This window comes from Grampus griseus (genome assembly GCF_964374135.1).
Source record: "Grampus griseus genome assembly, chromosome: 4".
In the NCBI taxonomy this organism is placed as follows: domain Eukaryota; kingdom Metazoa; phylum Chordata; class Mammalia; order Artiodactyla; family Delphinidae; genus Grampus; species Grampus griseus.
Window position 1 is genome coordinate 65,330,564 of NC_138997.1, and position 16,045 is coordinate 65,346,608.

The following is a 16,045-nucleotide window of genomic DNA, read 5'->3' on the forward strand; positions in this document are numbered from 1 at the left end:
AAGTTTAGAGGAAGTACTAGCCTCCTAAAAGCATTTGAGCAGGTGTGGAAAGGGAATAATACTATTGCTTTATGGGTATATCCTGTGAGTTCTCCTTATTCCATGTAATGGTTAGCTAAGAAACAATCTAAGTAGAACCTTAAAACTATTGGATCTAGCCCACAACTATGTTTCTATTGGCCTATTCAGTATTAATCAAATATATTACTTATCCAGATGTAAAAATGAGGAGATTTTACACCAAAAAACTCTGAATTTTTGGTATGATTGAAAAAGTGGAAGGTCTAGCTTCATCACTCAAGACAAGTATGGGCTGGAACTGAGCAACAGCTGAAGAAGATTCATCACTTTTGAATCCCTGTTCGGCTTACTTAAGGTCACGCAGCTAATGGTAGTAAATATATACATATATGTGCATACATTTCTGTATGACTGCAAAACCCCTGCCTTCCCTTGCAATACCTAGAGCGTATATATTCTACCAACCCAAACTCATCATGTTCATATTGTGTAGAATTTTATTAAAAATTATGGCTATACTTTCTTTTTTTAATTCTATTTTCCTCTTCTGTAAATTTTTGTTATTAGGGTTTTTTGTTTGTTTATTTTTATGTTTTAAAAAAATTAATGAATTTTTATTGGAGTATAGTTGATTTACAATATTACGTTAGTTTCTGCTGTACAGTAAAGTGATTCATTTATACATATAAACATATCCACTCTTTTTTAGATTATTTTCCCATATAGGTCATTACAGAGTATTGAGTAGAGTTTCCTGTGCTATACAGTAGGTTTTTATTAGTTATCTATTTTATATATAGTAGTGTATATATGTCAGTCCTGGTCTCCCAATTTATCCTTCCCCCACCCTTTCCCCGTTGGTAACTATAAGTTTGTTTTCTCCATCTATGACTCTGTTTCCATTTTGTAAATAAGTTCATTTGTACCATTTTTTAGATTCCACATATAAGCAATATCATATGATATTTGTCTTTCTCTGTCTAACTTACTTCACTCAGTATGACAATATCTAGGTCCATCCATGTTGCTACAAATGGCATTATTTCATTCTTTTTTATGGCTGAGTAATATTCTATTATATATATGTACCACATCTTCCTTATCCATTCATCTGTCAATGGACATTTAGGTTGCTTCCATGTCCTAGCTATTGTAAATAGTGTTGCAATGAATATTCGTGTGCATGTATCTTTTCAAATTATGGTTTTCTCCAGATATATATGCCCAGGAGTGGGATTGCTGGATCATATGGTAGCTCTATTTTTAGGTTTTTTTTTTATATAGAGCTATACTGCTCTCCATACTGTTTTCCATAGTGGCTGTACCAATTTACATTCCCAACAACAGCGTAGGAAGCTTCCCTTTTCTCCACACCTTCTCTAGCATTTATTTGTAGATCTTTTGATGATGGCCATTCTGACTGGTGTGAGGTGATACCTCACTGTAGTTTTGTTTTGCATTGCTCTAATAAATTAGTGATGTTGAGCAACATTTCATGTGCTTTTTGTAAATCTCTCTTTAAAAAACGAAAGATGCTTTGTTTGTTTTGTTAAAGAAAGATTTACAAAAGTATTTGACCACCCTTGCTTTATAAACTTTTTTTACAGAACTTTCTGGATTTGTTTTTTGTATTCAAATTCTTTATTCAAAATATTTTTTTTTTCAAGTGGGGCTTTGGCACATATCCTGAAGGTCATGTGTTTCTGAGATTCTTTTTGTTGTTGATTCAGTTGAATGCCAATGTGTTTGTATCTAATTTGAAAGTTCTTATTGGTTAATGCTGTAAAAACAACTTATTGTGTTTTATCTAGGATTACAATTGAGAAATTTAATGTTACCTTATTTCTATTTCTTAACAGCCTATTATTTATTTCTGAAAATGCTCATAATTTTCTTTTATTGATTTTTTTCATAACACTATGATGTTTTGAGGAATGAGGTATTCTTAGTTTCATTTGTTTGTCAAGCCAGGGGTGATTTCAGTCTAATGTCACTAATATATCCTTAGATTATTGAAATCTAAATCCCTTTTTATAAAACAGCTCAGGTTTCCCATTTTAATTTTTCCCTCTTATTAATTTTTCCCTCTTATTATTCACGTATTGATGCTAATTCTATATTTTATATCTCTTTTCCTGGAAATTTTCTCTATCTACTTTTACATTTGTACTTCAGGCAATTATTTTCAGAGTTCACTGAATTTTGGTAATTTCAGTGACAAAATGAAAAAACAGAATAAATTTGTAAAATATTTTACAAAAATTTGATACTTCTAAAGTAAAAATAAATAGTATTCATAAATAGGTAATGGACCAGCAATACACACAGTTAAGTTTTTATTAATATTAACTATTTTCTTAATAAAAATACATTTATAAAATGAGATGATACTCAAACTTATGTCAAAGATTTGTGTATTAAGAACATAGAACAGGGCTTCCCTGGTGGCGCAGTGGTTGAGAGTCTGCCTGCCGAGGCAGGGGACATGGGTTCGTGCCCCGGTCCGGGAGGATCCCACGTGCCGCGGAGCGGCTGGGCCCGTGAGCCGTGGCCGCTGGGTCTGCGCGCCCGGAGCCTGTGCTCCGCAGCGGGAGAGGCCACAACAGTGAGAGGCCCGCATACCGCAAAAAAAAAAAAAAAAAAGAACATAGAACAATTCTGGGCACATATTAAGAACTCAGTGTGAATCACTACTGTAATTATTATCATTAAACAGTTATTAAATATGGAAGGGGCAAGTTTATAAAATGGGGAAATGTTCAGGTAAAATTGTAAGTGAAGTTTGTTAGCATTATAATATATATTTAGAAGTCTATCACATATTAAGAGAATTACCCCTTGAAGTTAGGCTTTGTTCATACTATTTTCTGCATCTGGAATACTATTTCCTCTATTTACCAAGTTATTCAGTTCTTTTGTCTAGTTTTCATTCAAAAAGTGTTCTCTAGTCTCAAAATCTAAATTAAACTGCCTACATAAGTTTCCTTATTATATTATAATAGGTTGGTCATAGGACTTACTAAAGATTGTATACTTATCCATTACTTTTCTATGTGCCAGTATAATACACCCTCCATAAGGGTAGAATCATGCCTCTTGTTTGTTATGTCATTCCCAGCACTTATTTGGAAGTAGATTCAGTACATAATTTAAATGATAACCAGAAAGGAAGAAGGGAGGGGATGAAGTGAATGGAGAAAGGAAGGATCAGATCATAGGAGATTTTTATTTTCCTCATTGTGAACTCCTTTTTTTAACTTGTGTGCTATGGGTCTGAATTCCCTGAACTGATTGTTATATCTGTCCACTTATCATCCTTTTTGATATTATGAGAATACATGGATAGTTAAAACTCTCTTGGACTTCTTGGAGTAGGTGATGAATAACTAAGAAATATGTTGACTGTCATAATATTTTCCTAAGCAGTGTTTTAAATTTTTATCCTACCTGTCCTGCAGGAAGTGGGGGTAATACTGTTTAATCATTTAAGAATCACCACTGTTCTATTATTTTGTCTGTCATGGGCTGATTGTATTACATGGTATCAGTATAAAGATTCCATCATAGTACTAAAACACTTTTGTTTTTAATAATCCATACATATTAGTATTTCTTGGCCTGTTAACTTCTTGATTTATTATATATTTAATTCTATTAAATTATAATGATATTAAATACATGATATTTTACAGGGATATTGAAAGCTGACAGGAATTAAGACAAATTATGAAAATGTTTAAAATATATATATATTTGTAATATATAATAAAAAATATAGAAAATGTTTAGTGTTTAAAACATAGATTTGTATGTAGACTGTGTTTTCATGTATCCCATCCATATATGCAAAAATGATAATGCTTGCATCCATTTCATAAGGTAGTAGACCATAGGCTTTATATAGGAAATGAATTAACGGGTCCATTGTGCATGAAATCCCACTTTGTTAAATGAAACAAGCCCATCGGTCTTTATTGATTTTGTTGCTTTTAGATTGGTTATACCTCTTGGTTTCCTTTTCTTTAATCAACGTTATTATGTAAAGTTAGAAAAATAGTCTTAAACTTGTGATGATCAGTTGTCTTAAAGTTAACTTTAAATTCATACTGTCCCTAAATATGCTACCATAAATACATCCTCACTTAATATAAATTTAATATTGAAAACTATAGTAATTAGGAAGGAATGAAGAAATGAAGTAGTATCTGATTACATAAAACCATACCAACTGGATTGAATTTTACAGGTTTGAATTTTCATATCAGGGAATCTACATGGGGAAACATTCAAGTTTTTGTTACATGAAATTAACTACACATACTCATACACAAACACACACACACATGCACATGGCCCTTATACATCTTTTTAGGCCTTAACAGACTGAAATAAAACAAAAAGGGAATTTTACTGATTTTTCACTTTATACCCAAAATATGATAAAGAGTATTGTTGAATGCAAAAACCTGACCTGCTCATGGTTATATACCTTTTCCAAAATCTTATAAACTTATGGGGGCAGTCATTAGGAGATACTTTTCTGGACTCACTAAGCTGACTGAATATAATATGAAAATATATGGTTTCTTCATAACTGTATTTTTTCCTAAATATATATAAATATATACACACATATATACAAATATATATACATACACACATGTATATTCACAATCTAAAGAATTACCCCATCATATCAGGAGAACAGAATGGTCACCATACTGGTTATTTAAAAACACATACTTGGAAGACAGTACTTATCCTATTCCAAAGGAACAACACAATAGGAAAAAGTACAATCATCAGAGTTTCGACCCTCCTTATAGTAAATGATCAGAAGTACGCCTGTATTTTATTGGGTTATTATTATTCCTCTTAAAGCTACTAACTTAACGTTTCAGTAGTCATCTTTTTATGTTGCTGTTAAACTAATTCAGTTGTCAAAGTTTTGTTATAACATGGCATCATTCATTTAACCTTTCACAAATATGTCGCAACAACCTTGGGGAATTCAACAATTTCCATAGCAAAATTCATGGGAAATTAAGAATGACAAATCTGACTTGGTCTTAATATAAACACAATAATTTAATAGGTAACTGTTAACCAAGTTAAATATTATACTTCTATAGTATTGAGTAAAAATGTATTTTGAAGAAGACTTTGATATATTTTAGAAATTCAGTTTTTACTTTTATTAACTTACACTTCTATCTTGAATTTCTCTATTTCCTTACTCATTTTTAGCTAATTTTTAGCTAATTTTGGTTTAATTTAACTCTAAATTTTTGTATGTTTTGTAAAAATTATACAGTCTTAGAAGTGAGATACCAAAAGAGACAACTGAAAAACTATTCAAAAAATTGTTTCTATAAGTAAATTGAGGTAAAATTATTTCTTCAAAGTTCAGTTAAAATAACTTTAATTCCCATTACCAATTTTAGTTGTGAATGTACTTTTGGATCTACGTACTGTATATAGTTTCATTTAAGTATAATATTTATATAAACATTTACTTATATTAGTTTTACTTCCAAGGGAATTTATGTACAGACAGGATTAGATAAAATATAGAGATAATATTCATAGAAAAATAATATATTTTATAGATATTTTTGCAACTCTTCCAAATCCAGTATTAATTTTGACCAATGAATATTTTCAAAATATTTTTTATTACTATTAACATTCCAAAAATTATAAGAATGAGAAAATCTTTATAATATTGGTTATACTGCACTATTAACTCTGAAATACTTGCTATATAACTATCAAGCATACTGTAGAAAACCTAAAATCCTTATTTACTTTTTAAAATCAAATGCATACTGTTATCTGTACATCAAATAAGAATGGAAATAACATTAGGTAACAATAAATAATCAGAAAAATTGATTAACTCATTTTGTCAAGTCACTTATAAAAATATGTAACAATTTTTTTTCTTTACTTCTGGTATTCTCATTTCATTAGTAATGCAGAGGTTTCTTTGGACAAAAAATAAGATTAATTTTCACTTTATAAATTCACTTTTCTACAGAAATATACAATATATGTGACTTAAAGGCCAACAAATATACATCTATAGATCTTGAATAAACAAGTTTATGTCTAAGGTCCTGAAAAATTTTAATGTATTAAAAAACATTTTCACCTAATATTTGTTCACGATTAAATTTTATGTTTTCACAAGTCCTGGTCTTCATGACAATTGAAAAGTTATCTTTTTATAGCACATTTTTAATGTGTACATTATTAGTTGGGATTTGTTCTATTGCAAGGGAAATGATTCCTTATCCAAATGAGCATATGCATAAAAAATAATTTACTGCCTCGTATAATAGTATAGGGGTGGATATAGCTTCAGGTGTGTGTTTTTTCATGACTCAAATGGTCACTAGAATCTTTTCCCAAGTTTGCATTTTTTACCCCAAGTCCCGATTTAAATCATCACAGTATCCAGTTCACAACATAAGGGAGGATCTGATGGCTTACACATACTCCTTCCCTCTTGATTGCCCTGAATTAGGCACACACCAATAGCTGAGCCTATCTCTGTAGCCCCAAAAATGGAATGACTTGATTTTCATCCATCAAAGATTATTCCCTTAGCTCCTAGGGGTACAGTCAGATTTATACACAGGATATGGACTAAGAAAATAGTAATCAGTGATATCAGAATTAGATGATCAGGAGGAGGAGACATTCCAGGAGGCAATGACAAGATAGCTAAGACTGTCTTGATTTTCATTTTTTATATGACTTCAGGAGATAAGTTAAATATCAATATTTGGTCATAAATCAGTGTGTATAACTCAAGTTCCAATTAAGGAATTAAATTAACTTTTTATTGATCTGTAGTAAAGACATTAAATTGACATGCCATGCACAAGGACTAAACACATCCTCTTTTTTTATTAAAGTATTCAAGTACTTACAAAAGTAGAGCTAGAGCATAATTCCCCTATTGTACTCAGCTCTCAGCTTCAACTTTTAACAATTCATAGCAAATCATGTTTTATCTCTGCCCCATATCTCTTCCTTACTTCATCACTGTACAGTTTTCTTAAAAGTTAGTCATAACATTACTTCACCCACAAACATTACATAAATTATATAATTTGACCTATAAGAGTGGTAGGAATTTTACCTTCAGGGAATTTTAAAATGTTTAAATATGGTTATTAAATATTCAGTATTGAACAAGGTTAGAAACAGACATAGCTGATATGTATTCTATATCATATTTCACTATAGTCTTCATACAATGATATCTACTCTGATTTCTGATCATGAAACATTTAAACTGGAAAGATACAACAAACAACATTAATATTTACTTGCTCTTTATATCTCATTTTTTTAATGGATTCTAATATCTAGAAATATTGCCAAATTATTAGAAGATGCTATTTACATTTATTTAAGAGGTAACAATTACAGCTTAAACACATGATTGCTTGAAATGTATTTGTAAACATTCATTTGAAAACTTAATATAAAATACTTCATCTTTCTTATATGTAAAATGGTTATTTTGAACCAGAGAGACCTAAATTGATTAGGTCAGAGACCTAATTGATTAGTCATGGAGTCCTGGAAAAATCGTATATAGTCTGAGACTTGGGCTAGTCTTCTCATTGAGGAATATTATGTTTACCTTGTTGGAATGTCTGTAGAGCTAACAATATTGGAGAATCTAGAAAAGTGTCTAACTGAAAGCAGTTTATAAGAAACAAAATTTATTTCAAAAATATAGTTGAGTTAAATAGCTGAGTCCATTAAAATATAAATAATAATTCATTTATTATGTAAATACTACTAGTAAATTGGGATTGATGTTAAAACATGCAAGACTGAATGGAAAAAGAGGGTGGAGAAGACAACACTGTTGAAACTGATCAAAGTTCTAACAAGGCTAATATTTTCCAATTTTTCATAAGTTATTTGATTTGGAAATTCTTTAATGTAAAAATGATACACGTGAAAACTTTCTGCTTTCAGCTCAGCTTCTCCCAATATGAAACTCAAACATATGAAGTATTTCATGAAATTATTTTAAATATTTTTTGACAATGAGAACAAAAAAGGGAAGGACCATGAATGTAAGAACATCAGTTGTTATAAGTATATTTGCAAATATGATCCATGATACTTGATCAATAGAAATACATTCATAAATATTCAGAACTGGAAGTGACCTTAATTTTTATTGCAACCATCTAATTTTACCAGTTTAAAATGCCAAAGCTCAGAGAGATTAAATTGCCCTAGTTATGTCTCGAGTATATGGTAGAAAATGCAATCAATCAATCAATTAATTAAAATAAAACCATTTTCCTAACATGCATACTATTGCACCAGTTTACAGTGCAGTAACATTGCCAATATGTTGCAGAGTTTTTATTAAGCTCAAATGAATTAATTAGGGCATGCTCAGAAGAATGTCCTGCTCATAGGAAAATCTCAGTACACATTAGAGTTGATGGAGGTAATGATGATATTGATGATGATCGAAATTGTGACAACTATGAGAAACAGTCCCATCACCACAGGAATCCTCCTGCTCACGTGCTGTATCAGTACACTTGATGCCAATGTATATATGTGTGGTAAATTGCTTAAGGACCACAAATTCCTTTCAGCCCAGTATGCATGTCACTTTGTAACTTGGCATTGCTCATCCATCCAGCCGGCAGGCCTTCTGATTTTCTTCAGTCAGCTAAATCTGATGGAACTAATACTGTGTGATTTCTGCAGTCTAGGCCACAAGAGACCCCTTGGCACCTGCACATTTGCCATCTTTAACATTTCCCTGAGATGGCCATGTATGGAAGGCAACGAGGAGCTTAATGGAAAATGAGAGGCCAAGTGGTACAGCAAATAACAGCCAGTTCCATCTGTCAGTGTGACTGTGTCCATCTTATATGTTCTATTCCAGCCCACTCTCCAGCTGACTACAGTCACTCAGCCAATGCAACAGAATTCATGAGAAACATTTTCATTGTTGTGTAAACCACTAAATTTTAGGATAGTGTGATACATAGCAATAGATTAATAGATTCAAGAGAAGCTTGACTTTCATTAACTTTATTTTGATATGATTTTTAAAGTCTATACTTTTTAAGCAGAAAATTACATTTATCTTTTCTAAATCACAGTGACACAGCAGAGAGCTGAATAAAAATTTATGTTTTTGGCAAAGTGTTTACTTATTTACTCTGGCATGGATATGAATCAATAATAATAAATACATATAATGTAACACTTTATAACAAACACCTTTTACAATAAAAATATAAGTGAATTCAACTTAAATGGCTTTCTACTATGTCACTTTTTTCAGGGCCAGAACAGTTGAAATGTATCGGAGAAATGTGAAGGATAGTTAACAGTATACATCATGTAAACATATTGTTAGCTAAGCAGCTTTCTATTGCATATGAAGTATTGACATTATTCAAAAGAATCTATAATGCAGTGGTTGAACTTTTCAACATAAATGTTTTATTTTAGAAGAGCTTTCAATTCACAAAGAAGTTGTGAATATAACATAGAGTTATCATATAACCCAAACCCAATGTTCCCTGTTATTGATGTTGTATATATGATTGTACCCTATATGTAAACAATCAATATATGCAATGTTGTATATTGTAATGTTGTATAAGAAATGTAACTTATGTTACTAATTTACGCTTCTTAAAACTAATGCCCCAATATTGAGATATTAAGCAAAGTCCATGCTTTATTCACACTTCTTTAGTTTTACCTAATTTCCTTTTTCTGTTCCAAGATTTCATTCAGGACACTACATTACATTTAGTCTCTATGTCTCCTTAGGCTTTCTTCCTGTGATAGTTCCTCAGACTTCCATTGTGTCTGAAGTTGCGAGTAGTACTGGTTACATATTTTGTAGACTCTCCCTCCATTGGAATTGCTCTGATGTTTTTCTTATTAGTTTGGGGTTATGTGTTTTTAAAAGGAAGATCACAGGCTAAAGTTCCGTTTTATCATGTACCAGGAGTAAATGCTGTCAAGATGATATATTACTGAAGGTGTTAAATTTGATCACCTGGCTGAGATAGCATTTTTCAGATTTCTCCACTGCAAAGTTACTCCCCTACCCTCAACACCCTCTTGCCTTTCATACTGTACATTTTGAAAGGAAGTCACAGTGCACAAATTTAAGGAGTGGATAATTATGCTCCTTCACCCTGAGAACAGAATATCCACACAAATTATTTGAAATTCTTTTTGTGCTTGGTGAGGTTTGTTTCTTCTGCCTCATTTATTCATTCAATTATGACCCATCAGTATGGACTCACGTATACTTATTTTACACCTTGGGTTATAATCCAATACTACTTTATTCATTTTGTTGTTCATTTGGCTTCTGTGTCCCTTTGACGTACCCAAAAACCCATGTAGGGTTTTTGTCTCTTTTGTTCTTGTTTACTGAGTACTGTCTTAATTTCTGTCACTACGAGATATTCCAGGCTCATCTTGAATATTTCCTGCCTCAGTCCCAGAACCATTCTTCTAAAGGAACCCTGCTTCCTTTAATTGGAGACTGCTATTAGAAATCAAGATCTGGACTCTACGAGTGGTTGTCATTACTTCCAGGCGCTCTAGAGCAAGGAAATATATGTGTGTATACTAACCTGTGCACGTGCACACACGTATAAATATACACATCACCATCTTTTTCTATATTCAACTAAAAATGTATTCATATTGATATCTCAAAGTCCAACTGATTTCCACATGGATTATTCAAACCCTTTTTTATTTCTTACTTACAAGTAACTACCACTCCAATAGTGGGGAAAGTGACCCCCATCATACGTCTTTCATATACAATCAATTACAGAATACAGACAGCCCCCGACTTAACAATGGTTCAGTTTACAATTTTTCAGTCTTATGATGGTGTGAAAATGATATTCATTTAGTAGAAAATGTACTTTGAACTTTGATCTTTTCCTGGGCTAGCAACATGCAGTAGATACTCTTTGGTGATGCTGAGCAGTGCCAGCCACACCTCCCAGCCAGCCGTGAGATCACAGCGTAAACAACTGATAGATTTGCAACCATTATATACCAATACAAACATTGTGTTTTTCAGTTTCAGTATACTACTCAATAAATTATTTGACACTTTATGATAAAATAAGTTTTGTGTTAGATGATTTTGCTCAACTGTATGCTAAATCTAAGTGTTCTGAGCATGTTTAAGGTAGGCTAGCCTCTACTACGAAGTTTGTGGGTTAGGTGTATTAAATGTGTTTTCAACTTAACATTTTCAACTTACAATGGGTTTATAGGGATTTTTCCCATTGAGGTAGATCTGTACATTTATAGTAGTATTAGAATTGTTAACTTGTACCCTCATGGGAAATAGTTTTACCAGCTAGAGTACAGTGGTTATGAGCAACTCTTTTAATTAATTTGTATATAGCCTTTAGTCTTACAGATTCAACTCATTCCAAATGACTTAGACTTAGGTCTGCATCTTTTTCACCACCCCATTCAGTGAGGTTGTTTCATATATTTGTAATAGTTAGATTATTTTGTAACATACTGCATTGCATACTGGGATTCCCCAACCTCCTCAATGATTAAAAAAAAAAATTTGTATGCCTAAAGGTTTGTTCTTTGTGCTATAGAATTATATGGGCTTTGACATATACATAATGAAATATCTCAACCATTACAGTGTCGTATAGAATAGACTCACTACCAAAAAAAAAAAATTCCACTGTTTTACCAATACAACCATGCCTCCTCCCTCAAATCCCTTGTGATTTCTTATCTGATTACAGTTTCTGATTATTTCAGAATCTCATGTAATGGAAATCCTGCAATATGTAGCATTTTCCAACTTACTTTTTTCTGTTAGCAGTATGCACTTAACATTCATCCATGTCTCTTTGTGACTTGATAACTCATTTTTTAAAATCACTGACTTCTAAAAATATTCTATCAATTAGATGTACATCCTATACAACGAAATATTATTTATTTTTTTAACTATTGAAGGGCATCTTGGTAACTTAAATTTTGGGTGATTATGAATAAAGCAGCTATAGATATCCACATGCCAATTTTTACGTCCAAAGTTTCAAATCCATTGGGTATATACTCAGGAACATGGATGCTAAATTGTAGGGTAAGAATATATTTATTTTTGTAAGAAGTTGCCAAATTGTTTTACAAGGTGGCTATACCATTTTTGCATTCACTTCAGAAAGTAATGAGTCCCTTTTACTCCACAATTTAGCCAGCAATGATAATATAATTTTAAAATTTTATCTTAGCTATTCTAGGTTTACAGTGGTATCTCACTGTTTCAATTTACATTTCCTTAACGAAAAATGATTTTAGCGAAGTGTAATTAGCATCTTTACGGAAAAAATAATGAGCATCTTCTCATATTCATGTTTGCTAACCATATATTCTCTTTGGTGAGGTATCAGTTGAGTTTTGGCGTTTTTTTCCCATTTTAATCTTTTTTTTTGGTCTTATTTTTGATTTTTAAGAGTTTTCTTTTTATTTGAAAGAGGAAGTTTTGAGCTGTCTGGAGTAGGAGGAGTGGACTTTCCCAGGTAGGAAAAGTATGAAGTCTTTTCTCCTGGAGATTAAGCTTTTGCTTTCAAGAATGTTCTGCTTATTTTACAATAATTACCTTTCTCCTTTTTTAGCCAGAGCTATGAGGGAGGGGAGAACAGGAATCTTTCTTTGCTTTTTATCATGATATGCTTGTGAAGTTACTGGAAGTCAAACCCATGAAAGTAAAACTGAGTCTGTGGGAGGTGAAACCCACAAATGTGTGGGGGACTGCATCTCCCAGGAGTTTCTCACCCTCACACTAGTCCATGCTCAGACTCCATCAAGTTGTTAAAATTACGATTTAAGTCTTCTTCCCAAGTTGTGGCTCTAGGGTTTCTGCTTCAGGTAAGCAGATCTCGCCTGTGATTCTTTATATTTTCCCTTCAGAATTTGCGATGGTTGTTGGTTCTGTGATCATAGTTCTTTGAGTAGTCCAAAAAGTTGTTCAATTTAATTTTTTTTATTGTAAGGATAGTTTTGATAATTTCAGAGCTCTTTGCATATTACAGCTGAAATCAGAAATCCAGTGTTGAAATTAAAAAAAAAAAAAAGCCCTGATACTCTTTTCATGAAGAGAAAAAAGAGTATTACTAGTATTGAAAATATTTTAACCTATTAAAATACAATTTATTCAAATTGTCAAAAATGTCTTTTGCATTAATAAGTTGGGTTAGGTATTTTTTATTAGATTATTTACATTTGAACATAAAAAATGATTACCTATATGGAAATCTTTAATAAGTTGAATTTAAAGAAACTTTGATTCTTTTACGAAGGCCAACTAGTAACAATATCTATTTTGCTAGCCAAAATGGATAAATAAATTAATCTCAATCTCTTTATAGTTCAAGGGATCTATTTGTGACAGCAGTGGGTATCCAGGTTATGCCCTTGTGGTTTATGACTTTTAATACCTTGTATTTATGTTGTCAAAGCCATTTCAGTATTATAATTGCTTTTACAAATTTTATGCCATGTAGAAGTACTGTGAAGAATATTTAGAAATACACTTCTGATATTTACCTTTTTATATTGAAATTGTTTGTATTTGGATGTTCTAACGTTGTATTATAAACTTTATGCAAATAATTGCATGGGTTGGAAATTTTACTAATTAGTAAAGACCCAATAAAAGACCTCCTGTAAAAAGCAGAAAGACTACACACGTGAATAGATTTTGGTTTAAAAAAGCTTATAAATTATAGCTATAAATAAGAGAGTGTATGTTATTCTTGAAATCTTACCTTACTATAACAAGTTCATAAGAATTTTTCATTAATTTATTCCTTGAGGGTAGAAATAAGTTTTCTTCAGGCATTTTTCATTATCTTTGTTGAAGTACAAGAAAAATGAATCAGGGTAATAACTTATATGAAAGGATCCAGATTACTCTGTGAGCTAAATGAATAGAGACCAAATCTTTAATCTTTGAGTATTCATGTTTACTGAAGAATTGTTACATAGTATACCCTTAATAAATGTTGACTGAATAAAAGAATGAACTGATTGAGCTATTAGAAAATATATTTCTATTCCTCCATCTCAAAATGAGGAAATACATTACAGTAAGCTAAGAGTTCCTAAATAATATTATTATGGAAGGTAAAATACCCCAACTGTGCTATGAATATAATTGCATATTAAGAGTTCATTTTCTCTAGAAACCATTAAATTAGTTCAAGAAATTTACCTTTAATGCAAGAGAAATGAAAAATCTTAGATTCTAGAAAAAAATTGAAAATTTTACTGGAAAAATCAGCAAAAACATGATTTTGTCTTAAGTAAAACAGTATAGTGAGCAATGGAAAAAAAGATTCATATGGAAAGTTAAAATGTTAACATTCATTTCTCGGTGACTAACAGAGCAAATAGATCTTAAAAAGTGACTTAAAATATTTCAGGGCACTTTCTCTAAGGTAAACATATTTAACAACTGTATATTACCAGAAAGGAAAGGAAATACATTCCAGGGGCCATTTAATCATAGGTTACTCCTATGGTAAAACATTCCCATTGGTTATTTAATATTACCTCAAATCATATCTGGTGAAATGGGACATGTAATTCCATGGACAACCTGGTCAAGTGGGAACAAAATGTAAACTTTGTCTGAAGTTGCAAAGATTATTTCTGATGGGGTACCAAAATGAGAAATTCAGAGAGAGCTTGAAGTGAAGATGTTGACTCAAATAGGAAAGAAAAAGGCACTCAGACTCTTCTGACTTATTTTGTAATATTCTCAGTCTAATTCATATTCTAATTGCTATTTGGAATAATACTGTTTGATAGTATAAATTTAATTTTGATAAAAAACAACAACAACACTGATATTGATGATCAGATATATTGTAGAATTGAATTAAAACCTACAAATGAAGTTCTTTTAATAGAAGCTTATTGGCCAGTAGAACTCTTAACTATTGATTAGTTAATAACCAATTAATTGTTATATTGAATTAATCTATTGATACCTTTCATAAAGTTCAAAAATCAAACTAAAAGAATTGTCAAGCTTTTACAAGATTAGTAAAAACTTTGTACTGGTAAACTGAAATACTTCTTTTTTTTTTTTTTTTTTGCGGTATGTGGGCCTCTCACTGTTGTGGCCTCTCCCGTTGCAGAGCACAGGCTCCGGACGCGCAGGCTCAGCGGCCATGGCTCACGGGCCTAGCCGGTCTGTGGCATGTGGGATCTTCCCGGACCGGGGCACGAACCCATGTTCCCTGCATCGGCAGGTGGACTCTCAACCACTGCACCACCAGGGAAGCCCTGAAATACTTCTTTAAAGCAATATATGAATCTCATTTGACACAAATGATTCTTATTTTCATGAGTATCCTTTTGCTTTTATGTTCTATAAATTGTGCAAAAGATACCAGAAAAGAAATAATCATGAGCAAATTATAATGACAAATCCTTGGCCAAGAGTTAGAGCTTGAATTGTAGCGATACTGTAGATTATCTGAGTATGAGAAGCTCTATCTTTATCTCTGGGCATGTGTAGATGTCTGGTTATTAATTCTTGTCCAAGGTAAGGACAATGGAATTTATATGCTGCTTAAGGACTTAAGCTCTCCTGGCAACCCCAGAGGTTAGTTTCTTTACTGATGGCTTGCAAATGGTCTGTGTCTCAATTGTACCTCTGGAATTTTAATTTCTGAAGTTGATTGAGTGCCAACACAGAGAGATCAGTGCTATTGAAAAAAGAACTTATTACTTACAGTTCTCAAGAGGAGGAAGCATACCTTGCCATGCAGGTCCACATGGAGAAGCACCAGGCTTGATTATGAAGCAGAAGGAATAAGGAAAGCATGACCTAGACCTTTATTATTATGTTTTCTGTGGGAAAGGTAAGACAGGGAATGGAAATGGCTTAGAATTGGCCAGTCTGAATAATGTCTTTGGACACTAG